Genomic DNA, 15,679 nt, shown 5'->3' on the forward strand with positions numbered 1-15,679 from the left:
AAGCGTTGTGCGAACAAGAGATGATTTTGGGAACAATATCCAGAAGCTCTGCTGTATAGAGCAGAGCTCAAGTTTATTCAACCATAGTTTTCATACTCAGCATGAAATTATGATGTTTCTGACCCTGTAACTATCAGAGAAGCTTTTTTTATTTTTTTAGTTCTTAGCATGAGTTTTCAGACTTTGTCTTTTTTTTTTTTTCCCCTGTGTGAGAATATAGAGGTAAAAGTATCTGTACAGATTTCATGCTGGATTTTAAAATTCTAAAGCTGATTTAAAAATTCTGAGCAGAAGTTTCATCTGCTGTTCTGCAGGAAAGTTTGAGAAGTTGTAGTTGTTCCAAATAAGATTTTTTAATTATTATTATTTTTTAACATAGAAGTGTCTCAGGAATCACAAATTGATATTTGCCCAACTGTCACTAAAGACAATTGCTTTCCTCAGGGAAAGCATCCTGCAGGACTCCTCCTCTCCTCTACCATCTGTTTCAGGTAACAGACGCCAGGAAAGAACAGGAATCGTTGAGGGCTATGTCAGTCCCTGAAGTTTTGGAAATAAACAGCCATCTTTCATCTGGTTAAAAAGAGAACTGTATTCAGTGGAAAAGTTAAAACATTGAGAAGCTTACAACACCACATTTCCCAAGCACGTGGCTAACACAGTGTTGAGAAGAGGAGAAAGTATTGAGACAGAACTATCCCTGAGAAAGGCTCAGTTAAGAGGCATAGATAATTGCTTGGGAACAAGAACAAGCCTTTATACTTAAAAAATAAATGGAACTGCAGCAAAATATCTAACTTTGGCAGTCATTTGATCTTGATATGATACTGCTCTGTTCTTCTGACCAAATGTAATGTGTCCATAGGTGAGTGAGAAGTCACCGTGTGCCTGGCATGTGCTGATACCAAAGCCTGGGAGAGATTGCACCTTTAGGCTGTGCATCCTTCCACATGTTTCTAGGAGAAAGAGAATCACACAGATGGGGGTGGGAGATAAACAGTGATATAAATCTCCCAGAACAAATTAGAGCGTGGGATGGCCAGCACAGGACAGAACAAAGAAAGTGAAAGGCAAGGCATGGGCTGCCAGGCTTGGAAGCACTTCTAGGTCTCTCCGTGTGACTGGCTGTCTTGTGAACAATATGAATATGTGTCAATACTACATATTCAAGACTTTGAGGATGAAGACACCAACCTAACTTATGTTATATAGCTCCAATGGAAAAACTGCTTTAACATCATTTGCTTAAAGGGCGCCTGGGCTCTGTGGTTCAGGGCTGCCCTGGAGTGACGGAAGTGTTTTCTTGCTTTTTGGTTGGTTTTAATACCAGCATGAGGCAAATCTCAAATTTAGCTAACAGCCATTCAGATATAAAAGCTATGAAATCTGATCCAAAATCTTTTTTTTTTTTTTTTTTTTTTTTTTTAAGATTTTTTTGTCTAAATCTATAAACTGCAGTCATAGATGAACATTGGCAGCTGTGACAGCTAACAATGTGACCCCACACCTGGGAGTCTGGAAAATTTCCATGTATCTCATCCTTAAGCTACAGTCTGAGATGTGAGAAATCCCACATTACAGAGTGTGAAAGACTTGAAATATTGCACACTCAGGTTTTCTGTGAAGATAGCTGTGTGTGTAATAATCAAATGTTAGACAGGAAATGTTAAGGCAGGTCCATAGGATCAGTCTGGCAAATCAACCAGGGAAATCATAAAATCACAGAAACACCAAGGTTGGAAAAGACCTACAAGATCATCCAGTCCTACTGTTCACCTATCACCAATAGTTCTCACTAAACCATGCTCCTCAACACAATGTCCAAACATTCCTTGAACACCTCCAGGGTCAGTGACTCTACGACCTCCCTGGGCAGCCCATTCCACTGCCTGACCACTCTTTCAGAGAAGTAGTATTTCCTAACATCCAGCCTAAAACTCCCCTGGCACAGTTTGAAGCCATTTCCTCTAGTCCTATCACTACACGAGAGAAGAGGCCGACCCCAGCTCACTACAACCTCCCTTCAGGTAGTTATAGAGAGCAATAAGGTCTCCCTGAGCCTCCTCTTCTGCAGACTGAACAATTCCAACTTGTTCAGCCGTTCTTCGTAAGGCCTGTGCTCCAGACCCCTCAAATTAGCCTGGGAAAGCTATTGCAGAGAGTAGGTTTGCCTATTAGCCATAGTGCAGAACTGGCCTTGCCCCAACTGAAGATCTTGTCTGAGGAAACTCAGTGCATTTGTTATTAGGTGCAGTACCCACGTACATTATTTCTGTTTGGAAAGCTTAGTCATACTGCTGTACGTCCTAGGCTACCTTCCTACCAGCCATTATTCCAAAACTGATTTCTGGCCACTACAGTGTGATTTCTGCATAGTGCTGATGGCAAGAAAATGGGATCAAGTTTTGCTTCTGTTTACTAGAATGACACATTTTTGTAATGGATGTGCTTAGTTCATACTTGCATTGAATTTGTGTTTGCTTTCCACAGTCTCATGAGGCTGCTTAGCTTTTTTGATTCCTCTATAACTCTCAAGTTGGAATTTACCCCTCCTTGTTCAGGCAGGATGAAGACTTTTTTCCATTTGGGATCTCTCTGGTTGATCTTTCTGGAGAAATGTGGCCAGCTATACTGCCTGAGGGAATTAACTGCTCAACTGTGCCCTGCCTAGAAGGTGATGCTGAGAACTGCTCATGCAATTTCAGAGCAATCACCAAAGCCTGTGCTAGGACCTGGAGAAAGCAAGAGGCAGCCAGCACTGCTGCAGTCCAGCTGACAGCAGGAAACTTCAGCTGTGCCTCTCTAAAAAACACAAGCAATCACTCAAGGTCAGCCACAGTCCTCAGCTCAGCCTGAAATCTCCAATTACTGCCAGAAGTATCTAGATGTCAGCACAGGGGGATGCCAGTCAGAACTACTTTGCTTGATATGCTTCCTTGTTTCAAAATTACAGCGGTATGAAAAGATTCTCAAGAGAAGCCATTGAGTGATCCAGGAGCTTTAGGCACAGCTGTGCCAGAGTTCCAGCCCTAAGCTTAGCTCTCAGTACTGCAGACACATTTTACTGAAAGTAAGCATGTTAGCATGAAAACAGTCAGCTATGGGCCAACAAAAGCAATCAAACAAAATGCCGAAACATAACAAAAGAGGATACCATATCTAGAGTTCCTTGCATCCTTCTAGTTCCATCCTGCTCAGATGCACTATATTTATGTCATTCTTTCCTCAAAAAGCTGCAAAAAAGCAGCTTCAGCAATGGCTTTCAATGAGTAGACTTGAACTGAAAAGTTGTTCTTTTCACAGAATTGGAGATAACAGTTTTGTGAAGAGTTTGGTTAGTGTTTCCAGCCATTCCTGACCATCTTCAATCTCCATTTTTTTCTATTGAGTTAATTAGCCAGTGTGAAATCTGTAACTGCTACTCAGAGGTCTTTAAGTACTGTATTTCTCGACGGCTATTCTTCCTAATAGCTGCCTTGGCCAAGTTATGGCTAGTCTGCTGCAAAGGACTTGCCTATTTTGAAGCAGGATAATCTGGAGATCCACAAGTAGCAGTGCACTATAGCACACTCCATAGCATTCTTCCTCCCCTTTGAAATACAACTCAAGATTTTGTTGCAGTGTACATCATGAAACCTGCACTCCCCTTGGTCACTTGGGCCTGCTTGAGGAAGACCTGAATAAAAAACTCATCTTAACATTCCCTCCCTTCTCCCACAGTGTTCTTGCAAGTAGGCTTAAGATTGTACCATAGTAGTAACATTAATCAGATAACTCCTCTGTGTAGCCAGTCTTACTGTGTAAATACAGAAACTGCAGCATAGTAAAAATTTACAGTATCTTTTTATGCCCACTGTTTCACACTTCAGTTTCATGAGAAGTCAAACGTAGTTTTTAGCTCTCTATTCAGACATTTTACTAGCTAGCACCACCTGCAGAAAGACATGTCAAATGGTGAAATATATCTACTACAGTAAGACATAGGGAAGAGAATCTGTTATCAGATTGATCGTGCAAATACTGCTGATAGAGCCCATTTGCTCCCTGCCCCCCCTTTATGGCAGGAACATGGGTTTTATGGTAGGCCCTTTGCCAAACAGTGTCAGTGCAGCATCTTTGGGAGAACACCATTGAGGTAAGTTTGGAGATCACTGAGATGATGTAAGTATGGAACTGGGGACTGTTTTCCACATTATTTTTTGCTTCCTTCAGGAGAAAACACTCCAAGTAGAGCATTCTCAGAAGATATGGAAAATCACTGCATCATCAAATCCTCTTCACAGCTTGCTAAAGAACAGTTCTTGTATTTTAAAATCATGTTTCTCAGGGAGCGAGAAGGGAGAAGGTCAGATACATGGGGAACAGTCCTTCTGTGCAAAATTATTCATGTTCTGGAATTTAGGACACTCAGAACTTATTTCAAAAATTAAGGCAGTAGGAAGGGAGAGGGGTGATTTTTTAAAAAAAAATGAGGAAGGCTCACGCAAATTAAAAAATAGAAATAGCATAAGAAACACTGCGCTAAAGTAGCAATCTTTGCAATGCACTAAAAATACAAATGTATATCCATCTTTACTGATTTTAGTCCCTTAAGTAGTTATTGCCACTAAAGTGTGGGCTTGGCATGACTTTAAAGCAAGTCAATACCATTCCCATACATGTTTCCCAATCATTCTGCCAAATAGGCCTCTCATCCCCCACTCTCACTCTTTGGCAACCATTTTTGCTGCCTTGCCAGATCCTTTCTCATGCCACAGTATTTCTAATAGGGTAGAATGGCTTTTACTTCCTGAAATATGTTTATGATTCCCAGATTATTTTTTCTGTTAATATTACTGATGAAGACCACTGTTTCTTTTATGTGATCTTTCACATAAAACTAGTCAAGTAAGTTACAAAAAAAACCAAAAAGAAATAAAAAGCTTAAAAATGCTTTCAGATGTGAAAGAATCTTTTTAGAAGTGAAAGATCAATGCATTTTCATAAACTGACATACTGGACTGAATAAATATTTGGCTTTTAGACTTGTATCTACTCAGTCAAAATGACAATATGTAATTAATTCTGCAGTTGTGTGCTCTTGCTAATTCCAGAAAATTATGTTCACTGTATGCTTATTTTTACTTTCCGCAAGGAAAGAGAAGGCCACTGTACTATCTTCATTCTGCTCTTCTAGAGGAGCTGTTATTTAAAGCATGGAAAAGATTTAACAGAACTCAGCTGGATACCTTCCCTCATGTTTCAGACAACTTTGCACCTTTGGCTGATCTAATCAGGGTTTCTGCAGGTCTCTGTTACAACAGCAGAGATTCATCCAGTGAATCTAGTATTCCAACAATGATTGTAAGGAAAAGACAAAATCAGATCAATTAAGTGAACATCTACTTCACAATGACTGTTATAAAAAACTTCACCCAACAAGTACAAACAGCACTGATATTTTGGTAATCCTACCACTTAAACAGCACAATGACAAAACACTGCAACTGCTTTATAGAAATGCTTGATGGTGTGTGTTTCCAAAATGAGTAAGAGCCACTTACACAAAATTCTAAAGATTGATTTTTAAATATATTTAATTATTGGAGACTGTCATTAAGGCCATGGTTATCTAGTAAAATAATATTACATGGCTTTGCTGTAAGACTACCCTCATATGTAGAAGGTGTACATCCACTACAGGTATATAGGTATATTCATGGTACAAACTGCCTCTTTAAATGATCCAATTTTTTATCCAGATAGAGAAGGAAATAGCAAAAGGGAAACATGGGAACCAAAAAAACATAGCAAACTTGAGATCTTTTGGATATTTGGTTAGCAACATGCAGGGAGCCTGGCTACTCCAGTACAGAAACAATGGCATGAAAATGGTTTGAAATTACAAAGCCCCCATTTAGCTCCTATAAGGAAATAATGGTCTTTTATCCCTTTATTTTCTTATAATATATTCATCCAGTGAATGCAATATGGAAAACAGAAAGCTAATATCATTTGGCTTAAGAAATATCGAGTCCACAATTTGATTTTGCATTTTAAAAACGCCACTAATTAGTTAAATATAATATTGAAAACATTCTTGCTTTCCTATGCATTTAGCATTGAGATTAGAAATAATTGCCCTGTTAGTTCTCAGAAGTTCCTCTATAAAATTATAAATTATCTATAAAAATGTCTGCTTCACTACTTTCGCTGATGTAAATAAAACAATTTAAATAGGGAGGTTGCAAGAAGACAGAAAAGTACCATACTGCACACTTTAGCCAAGCAGAACTGTGTTAGGATGCTGTGAAAACCTTGTATTCTCACAGATAGTTCTGTTACACAGTTTCAGCCTTGTTACTGTAGAGAGGTTGGCCAAAACTTAAGAGGCAAAAACTGACCCTAATTGTGAACGATAGTGATGTTATACAGAGGACGAGATGCAATGCCATTGCAACTTAGATGAATATTCTGTGCAAAATTTTTGCAGTAACAACTTGTCTATAGAAGATTTGATGAAAGTGGGGAAGAAGTTTCATTCATTGCTCTGGCTCCTTTCTATCTCTCTCACAGTGAGGTCTCCATGAACCCATGGGCTTGTGCTGCAACAAAGGGTTGGGCCAGATGAAAATTTGCAACAGCCACTGAGGACTTCTGCCACCAAATAGTGTAGAAAGTACTGGGAACTTCCTTAGTTCTCACACCAACACAAAAAGAGATGAGTACAAAGGATTGGAAATCCACCAAAATCCTCTGCCTTCCCCTAGCCTCCTTCTCTATGCCAGACCTCTGACAATTATCTAATTAGCCATCATCTAATTGCCTCTTAAGAAATGTTTCCATTTATTTCTGTAATATCTGGACATTTAGTAGCTTCAGGACATTTCTCATCTGATTCATTCACTTTTTTTTTTTTTTTTAACAGGAGAAGTTCTGGTTTCTCCAGGGAAAAGGAGTCCTGATTCATGATCTGCATCAAAGCAGCCAAAAAAAGCCAGACCAGAAATGGAAGAAGAAAATGAAAAGTTGGCTTCTGAAGAAACAGATAGCTTTACGAAATGCACTTCATCTTCTTTTGATGGGAATGTACTAAAAATACTCAATGAGTTCAATACATTACATTAAATACACTTCTACTGAAATTAGTCACATCTTGTTTGTTATGGAGAAAAGTGCTGCTATGTACAAATCAGAATAGTTTTCTGCATGAGAAAGCTAAATTATTTCAGCAATAAAGTTTAACACATGCAGTGGGAAAGAAATGCAACTGAAATTCAAAGATAAAGTGCTGTGCAGATTTCCACTGCGTCCAACAATGTAAAAGACACTCATTTATGTTTATCATGCTTGTTGATCCCAATGTTGGTATTAATATACAGGGATCATCAGTGATATTGAATGTATTCTGTTGTACTACAAAAAGATGTTTTCAAGCACATAGTAGCTCCATGGATACTTTCAAGGTCTGTGATATTTTATGCAGCAGGAATAGGTACCAGACCTATTCCTTCAAACAATAAAACCGATTTTTTAAAAAGTATTCCACTGTACAACATGAATGCCTACTTGTGAGCACAGCTTGTTAGTCCAGTCTGTGACAAAAGTTATGGGCCAGAAGCAGAACACACACAGATCACACCATGGTTAATTTACAGGCAAGATTGCTTTGCTTTAATGTAACTTGTGTGGTCTGCCAACTTATAAAAAAAAAAAAACAACATCATCATTCTCTTCTTCTAAAGGAAATAAGAAAGTCTTGAGAAGTTCCTTAGCACTTTACCTGCTATTTTACTGACCAGATAGATGAGACTGAGAATTACAAAATCTGTTATTAAAATAAAATAAAATAATTAAAAAAATTGTATCTTTTAAAATATTCATTCTGGAATCCCTACAGAATCCCAGATAGACAACATAAATTACCTCTTCTATGGCTACAAAATGAACACTCAAAGTATCTGCTGTTCTCCAAGCGCAGAGAATGGAGCAGCAGAACAAAAGCAGTTTACATCTCTGTGTATTTTTACTTTACAGTTAAAATAAATCCCTCTGCCTTGACAAAAATTAAATAGGCAATTGTCAGTAAACAATTTCTTGGGAGGGGGGAAGAGGAGAAATTTTTTTTTGAACTTGTCTTCACTTCCACTTAGAGTTTCTAAACTACACAGGGTTATATATATATGTATATATATACAGTGTGATACATTGTTCCTAAAGTCTCTTTTCTTACCAGTTACAACTACATGAGCACTAGCATACTTCCACTGCTGTACAATCTGTGATATTATTCTACATCAGTTTAAATAATAACTCATGCCACATGTCATCCACTGACTCTGCATGCCATTACAGCATTGATTTCCTTTAAGTTCACACATAAGTTTGCAATATTTATCTAGATAAGAAGCTGTGCTTAGCAGCATACATCAGTTCATTACTTACCAATGAGAGGTAAATACGGGACACAAATCCATGTTAAGCCTATGTAAAAACCAAGACTGTGCTAATACTCAAAGCCAGCTCCTGTAGTCACACCAGAGCAGCATAGTTTCAGTATACTACATCAGCAAGACTCTTTATTACTTCACTGATAAAACTAATCACTGTGAGCTCTGCATTTGGAAAGTCTTTTATAATGTATTTCCCAAAGGGAATAGAAAAAGCAATGTTTTTATACTTGGTTAACCTGAAGTATTCAACATGAAGTGGGGATGACTTCTATCAATGATCAATAGTCTAGTTCTGATTGAATTACTTGAGAATATTTTCCAAAGTCAGAGTTAAACTGGAAAATAATATTATAACTGGACTACATGAGATAGGGACTAAATGATAGGTCCATAAGTAAAACTATTGTTAAAAAATCTGTAGATATATACATAAACACAATATATATCTATTCCTTGTATTTCATAATCATACTGCCTCACCAAAAGAAAGAAGTAGATATATTATCATCTAATAAGCACTTACTATTTTTTAATATCTATTAAATTCTCAGAATCGTTATAAAATTACAAGAAAATCTGAAAATAAGTGGTGGTATCATGTACATAAAGTGATGAAGTGTTTTTCTCCATAAAGACTTTCATCCAAGAGCTTTCAGACACAGCTACAAGAAACATAGGGAACTATAAAGTATTGATAGCTCATTTTCTTCTTACTGCAGCTGTCAGGTCTGTTACCTCTCATACCAGTGCACAAACCCACACAGTAGTAACTTCAAGAGTCACTCAAGGCTGAAAAAGTATTAAAGACTAACAAGTTGTGTAACATTTTAGAGGACTCAAAGTGGGGTTGATCATAGGAAGTTAGGAGATTAGATGGCCTACAGGGGTAACAAGCTCAGTTTTCAATAGTTTCTGTAGCTGATAGTACAAAAGCAGTACAGGGATCTGCCTTCCACTGAGATAATCCAAGTCCCCAGCTGTGTCTGTCACACTGAACAGACAGGAGTTGCTTTTCTGTCACCAAGACTGACTTGGGATGTGATGGTCACAAGGCTGTCTTTGGGTAGTCATCACAGCATATGTCAATTTTAGTAAGTAACATATGAGCTGGGATTCATCTTAGCTTTCGAAATGGTGAAGTAACCTCTGCAGTGATTAACAAAAAATACATAGAATAAGCTTTAGGATTACTTAGACAAATGAGAGTTTACAAAAGGGAGGATGGGAACCACAGCATTTTTACCTCTTTATCTATATCAAAACTGTATTTTCTAACTTGAATTCTAGATAGCTTTTAGATTGATCTGAGAGAGTTCCATAGCACATCATCACAAAGTGGAAGGATCAGATTATGGCCAGTTAGAGTCCCTTTCTTTCAGGAAACAACTGTCCTCCCAAAGAGAGATAAGTATATACTCAGCTATATGCATTTTGCTCATTCTCAAGGAACTCTGTAATAAAACTGCTTCCTATCAGATCAGGAATATTACATAATTAATGTGTGCAGGAGAAATGTATAGATAAGGAAAAGTACAGACTAATTATTTTAAGAGTGTAGGAGCACTATCTGTTGTAATCTAACCTCAGAGTCTTTTAAGCTTCATTACTGTTTTACATTCTCTTACCCCTCAGACTGGTGCAGTCTCCTGTGTAGTGAGTCCCCAACATCAATTTCTCATTCACCTATTTTTTCCCTTCCTCTGACATTCTGTTTCTCCTCCTCTTCTCTGAATTAACTGTCAATGCTCTTACCATATTGGAATGCTTTAAGAGATTATATCCACCCCAGAATGAGTCAGGACTTGGCTTAATGAGAGGCAGATGTTTTGGTTTCTCATCACTCAATCACAAAGAGCTACAGCAGCCTGAATGCACCTACCCCTGTTATCATGATTACAAAAAAAAACCCAAAAACAACAACAAACCAACCAGTTATCACAGCCTACAAATGCCATGGGTTGCTCAGCAAAATTCTGAACAAAAAGTGCACGAGAATAAATTAGATGAGGGAACTAAATAGCTAAGGTCTTCTAACTAGCAGTTAAACTCCCTTGAAAACCTCAGAGGTTTTTATTTATTTACTATGAGTTTTCCCAACATTTGAAGGCAGCTACAGTTAACCTCATATCCACCTCTTAAAAAGAAAAGTGCTTGGGTTTGATTTACTGGGTTGGATTTTTCTAAATAAATCTACTTACATTTGCAGGGCTGTATCTGCCTCCACTGACAAATGATTGGATTAAGATTCTTGTAAACCTCCTCAATATGCAACTTGTGACTTTCAAATCAATACAGCTTTTCTGAAGTACTTTTACTTACCGAGTATGTGATGTCCAGTTTGGAGCCAAAAATTCTCAAGCTTTACACATCTTACAATTACAAGAAAAATACATACTTTGCAATTTTTGCATTTTCTTGCAAGAGCCCGCTTTACAAATCCGCCACTCTTTCTTACCAGCATCAATGGCTGAGTTTGCAGCTCAAAGTTTTGCAGCCTGATATTCACAATCAGTTAACAACCCTCCTTACCACCATGCACGTGCCCCTTCAATTCACATAAACATGCATTGTAACATTCTCTGCTCCCTACACACATTTTTCAAGATTCTTTCAAATAAGGCAATTTTCAGCCTCCTACTTTGAAGGAGTAAACAAAGAGTTCTGAATATTCTGTTAATGGTTTCTTTTTCTTTTTTTTTTTTTTTTCTTTTTTTTTCTTTTTCTTTTTCCCTCCAGTAGAGCTAATTTAGTAGCCTCTCTCTTTAGTATTCTTCCAGCATCTTGAATCACACTAACAGCAGTTTCAATAGACAGGACAATAAACTCTATTTTTAACTGTTTTAGATCACTGCAGAATTAAGGTCGTCTACTTTGCAATTGCAACGACTATGGAGAAATATTTTACTACTGGACTGTTTTACTTTTACTACAGTAGTTTTACTACTGTTTTACTACTTCACAGGAGATGCAGACATCTGTCCCAGAGAGTTTTCTGGGCCTTAATAGAATTAATAGGAAATTGCCTTTGATTTCAGAGATGGGGTTTTACACATGGAAAATCAGCAAGGAAACATTTGTATAAGTTCTTTAGGGAACAAAATAAATACTATTTGAGAGTGCTCTCATGCAGGATTTTCCATGGGCAGAGCACAGGCAGTAAAGCTCAGGTGCACCCAGTGCCAAGGCCTGAGCTGTTGTGCCAGAGGGTCAAGAAACATAGGTCATGACAAATATTCATACTTGGTTTTATTCATGTTTTTCACTCTGCCAACTCCCAGATATCGCTTTGGTCTAGGTACTATGTGTAGAAACGGCTGCTGCACAGCTTTAAAACATTCGCTTTAACCATTACCAGTAACCAGTAAGTTGTTTTGCATCTCAGGAAGGGTCTGACTTCATGTAACATACGGCAACGTCCCTGTTTGCCTTACCTGTCCTTCCTGAGTACCTTCTTTCCAACTATCATCCCAGTTGTTAGCTTCACTGCGAGCCGCAGCATGCCATGTTCTCCAGCTGTGTTCTGGGGGCCAACAGACAGCTGAGACAGCTGGCTCATGAGCTACTGCACCCGTATGATACCTCTCCTTTACTTCCTTCACCTTTTTGTGTCCTGCTTGATGTGTACCAGGCAAATACAAAATCTTTTCCCACCTACCATCTTGATTCTAGTTTAAAGTTCTTGCTACGTTAGCTGGTTTTGTTAGTGTGACAGAGTGATAAATTTGCTTCAGGCCTGAGTGTGAGATAAACACAATGAGAAAAGAGGAAAGGTTTTCTGACTATCAGAAGATGCACTACTGAAAAAAATTATGTGAAAGTATAAAAAAAAAACCCCCGAACGTATCTATATTTAATATAATAAGCCAGAAATGAAAAATTTTAACAGATAAAAATGAATTTTATATATAATTGTTGTTATCCATGGCTTTTAATATGCAAAAGTCACCAGAAAATTGAGCTGCATATATTGTCTTATATTTTTCCCTGATGAAATATAATAAAACACAAAGACATGAAACATAAGAGACTATTTTTCACAAATAACTTACCAAGAAATACAAAGAAATTAAGCTCTTCAACTAATAAATGGCCTCTGATGAAAATGTTCAGTTTTTGCTTCTAGTATAAGACTTGGAAAAGAAGAACTACTGCTGCTTGCACTAAAAATGATTTAAATTTATACAGGAGACTAATTTAGTAGAAATGGAAATAGGGTTCTTCTGTATTAAGTACTGAGTTATATTATGTTTCTAAAATGTGTAAGCCCAGGGGGATATTAAAATGTTAATTTGGAAACTATTTAAAAGGCAATTATTTTATATAATAAAATAAGAAGTCTGCTGAGTACTAATCCCTGTGTTGTGATTTCTTTGAACTAATGCTACAGAAATTAGAGAATCCATTTGTTTAAGTGATTTTAATTTAGATTCAGGGAAGACATTCTAGTCTACAAAAAAAGCTGGGGTCTTTTTTCAGCTCCCATTTAAAATTCTTACCATTCTTACCAAAATTAACGTTAAAGAGAGAGACCTAAACTAGTTGGATAACACTGAATTGAAAGAATGAGAGCACAGACATTTGAATGAATCTCCTGAAGAACAGGTTGTTTGTTCTGCACAAGCACTGCTATGAACAACACCAGCTCAGGCTCTACTGAGCAGGTCAGAATTTATCAATTCCAAGCAAAAGCTGACTTCACCTATTCAAGCCTTGTAAGTGAAGGCTAGGAAAGTCAGCTGATACCTCTTTCCATCCTCTGTTCAGGTTTCCTGTTCCTCCCCCTGGTACACGGCTTTTACTCTTCATTTCACCAGAGCTTTCTGTGCTGCTCACTTTGCAGGTCACGCTTCAGTGCTGTCCAGACCTTTGTCATCTCTCACACAATCCTCTTCCATAAGCTTTTAAAATACTTAAGCCATCTTGGAAAAAAAAAAAAAGAAATTAAAAAAACCTCTCACCTCAATCTTGTCCATTTCTACTTCTACATCAGTTGTTACTATTTTCCTCTGTATTCTGTTGCAGTCTCTGTTCTCAGCCACAAAAGAATCCTCCTAGCCAGCTCTTTGGTGCAAATGCCCAAGAATATTTGTTGTATTCCTATCCAGAGAGGAATTACAAAAAAGTTGCTTTTGATACGAATATAATGTATTATTGATACAAATATAAATACAGATTTTGATTTTCTTCTAGTTCAATTTAAAGAAGTCACAGAGCATATCAACTAGGAAATCAATCCTCTGACACTAATCTGGTTAATCACAGATAGATGATCAAATATTTTTTCTAAAAAATCCAAGGATGTTGGCTAGTGTAGTCAAAATAATTTTTATCTACATTTTTTTAAGCATTCATATCTTACTTTTATTCACACATATTTTACTTATTTCCTTACAGAGATGCATATCTAAATATTATATCATTGTGCTATTCTCCTTCAAACATTTTTTTCCATAATTCATGGTTTCAGAGTTTTTACTGACAGTGATATTTCAAAGGCCTCAAGGCTAGGAAGTGCTGGTATACAAAGTATATAATCTCTCAACCCAAATATGCTTTAGATAACCCAGACCTTCCCAGTACATACTTGACATCTGTTTTATGCCTCTGGTGAGGTATTCTTTGCACAAAGGATATTATTCATCCCATCTTTTGACATCCACGGAGAACAAAATTCTGACCTTCCATAACATATTTTTTGCTTATGCAAGTGTTTTCATCTTTTTCCCTTGTTTGTACCAATGCTTATTTCTACATGTCATCTCATATTGCAAACTACCTATCTGAATTCTTAAAAATACCACATATCTAAGTTGGGTTTTCACTCAGATAAGCAAAGGTGGCTTCCTGTGGAATCAAACCAACAATTGACACAGCCCATATGATTACTTTTTGCAGCATGTCATATACAGGCTTTTAAAAGACAGAATCTGCTCTCAAAATACCATTCTTAGATGTCATCATTTGAATTGTTCTGAGCAAAACGTACCACTTACAGTTTCAAAGGCCAGCTTCAAAAAAGATGAGGCATGAATACAACAAAAATCATTCCAGGAAGTTGCATCAGAGAAAAGTCAGTGAAGGAAGTATTTGAAAAGTCAATGTATATTTTCAATACACAAGAACAAAACAAACAAACAAACAATCAAACAAGCAAAGCCAAGACATGCAGATTATGTCTATCTATATTCAGCCTAGGTATACTGCCCAGGGCCTTAGTCCAGGTGCACACACCTGTGTGTCTGACCTTGTGCAGTAGAAGACTTGAGCACGCATTTCCCCCAACACTCACTGTTCCTCCAGCACTATGACACATCTTTGGTTCCAGGGCAGGCAGCAGGGCATGTCCATGGCACAAGGCAAGTCTGCCCCAAGAAATACAGATTACCAGAGAGTAGCACATCAGTGAGACCTACAGACTCACCACCAAGTTCAGGTCACCAAATGTTTTTCGAGGGAAACTGGGTCATCACCCACCCACCCTCCTGGAAAAAATGCCCCATGTCTTATTGGCTGCAACTGCAAGGAACAGAGTAGAGCCAAAAAGTTCCATCCTCCCTGTTTCCCTATTTGTGAGTCTAGTCATCACATCATCGAATAGAAAGGAATCTTTCTGCCATCACAATCCTTTATCTATTCTTGCCAGGTTAGACATCTATTAATCATTACCTATTTTTTTTAGGAAGAATATGAAACGCTTCTTAAATCATTCCTTGTGAGGTTACAGCCAGGGCAGATGAACCACATAAGCTTCTTTCACATGATGAAATTTAGCTTGATCTATGCTCAAAATGAGAAATGCCAAGAACTTATTTGCTCTCCTAGGCCATTTGCATATATGTTCACTCTATATTCATTACTTTGATATCTACTGCTCTTTTTCTGAGAGCAGAATGTTGATTTGATTTTCACTCTTGCCATTACAATGTCACAGGTATAACAGCACTATGAATGACACAGTAGATTTACAGACTGAATAAAACATGAGTTCTGAGGAGTAATTGCTGGTAGGAGACTAAATTTTAATTATGACTTTCAACAGAATAATAATTAGCTAAATAAAATTATTTTATTCATTACCATGATAATCAGTCCTTAGAGGAATATGTCCAACCATAAACTTATTTCTCATCTAAAATATTATAAAGATTAATATACAGAAATCTACAACTGGAAAATCGTGTTTTGGAATCACAGTGACACCAAAGTGAAAATAAGCTGCTTTTTGCCACACACATCACAAAGAGATA

Source organism: Centrocercus urophasianus, unplaced genomic scaffold, assembly GCF_019232065.1.
Source record: "Centrocercus urophasianus isolate 14NV4802_14NV808 unplaced genomic scaffold, USGS_Curo_1.0 seq_17, whole genome shotgun sequence".
In the NCBI taxonomy this organism is placed as follows: domain Eukaryota; kingdom Metazoa; phylum Chordata; class Aves; order Galliformes; family Phasianidae; genus Centrocercus; species Centrocercus urophasianus.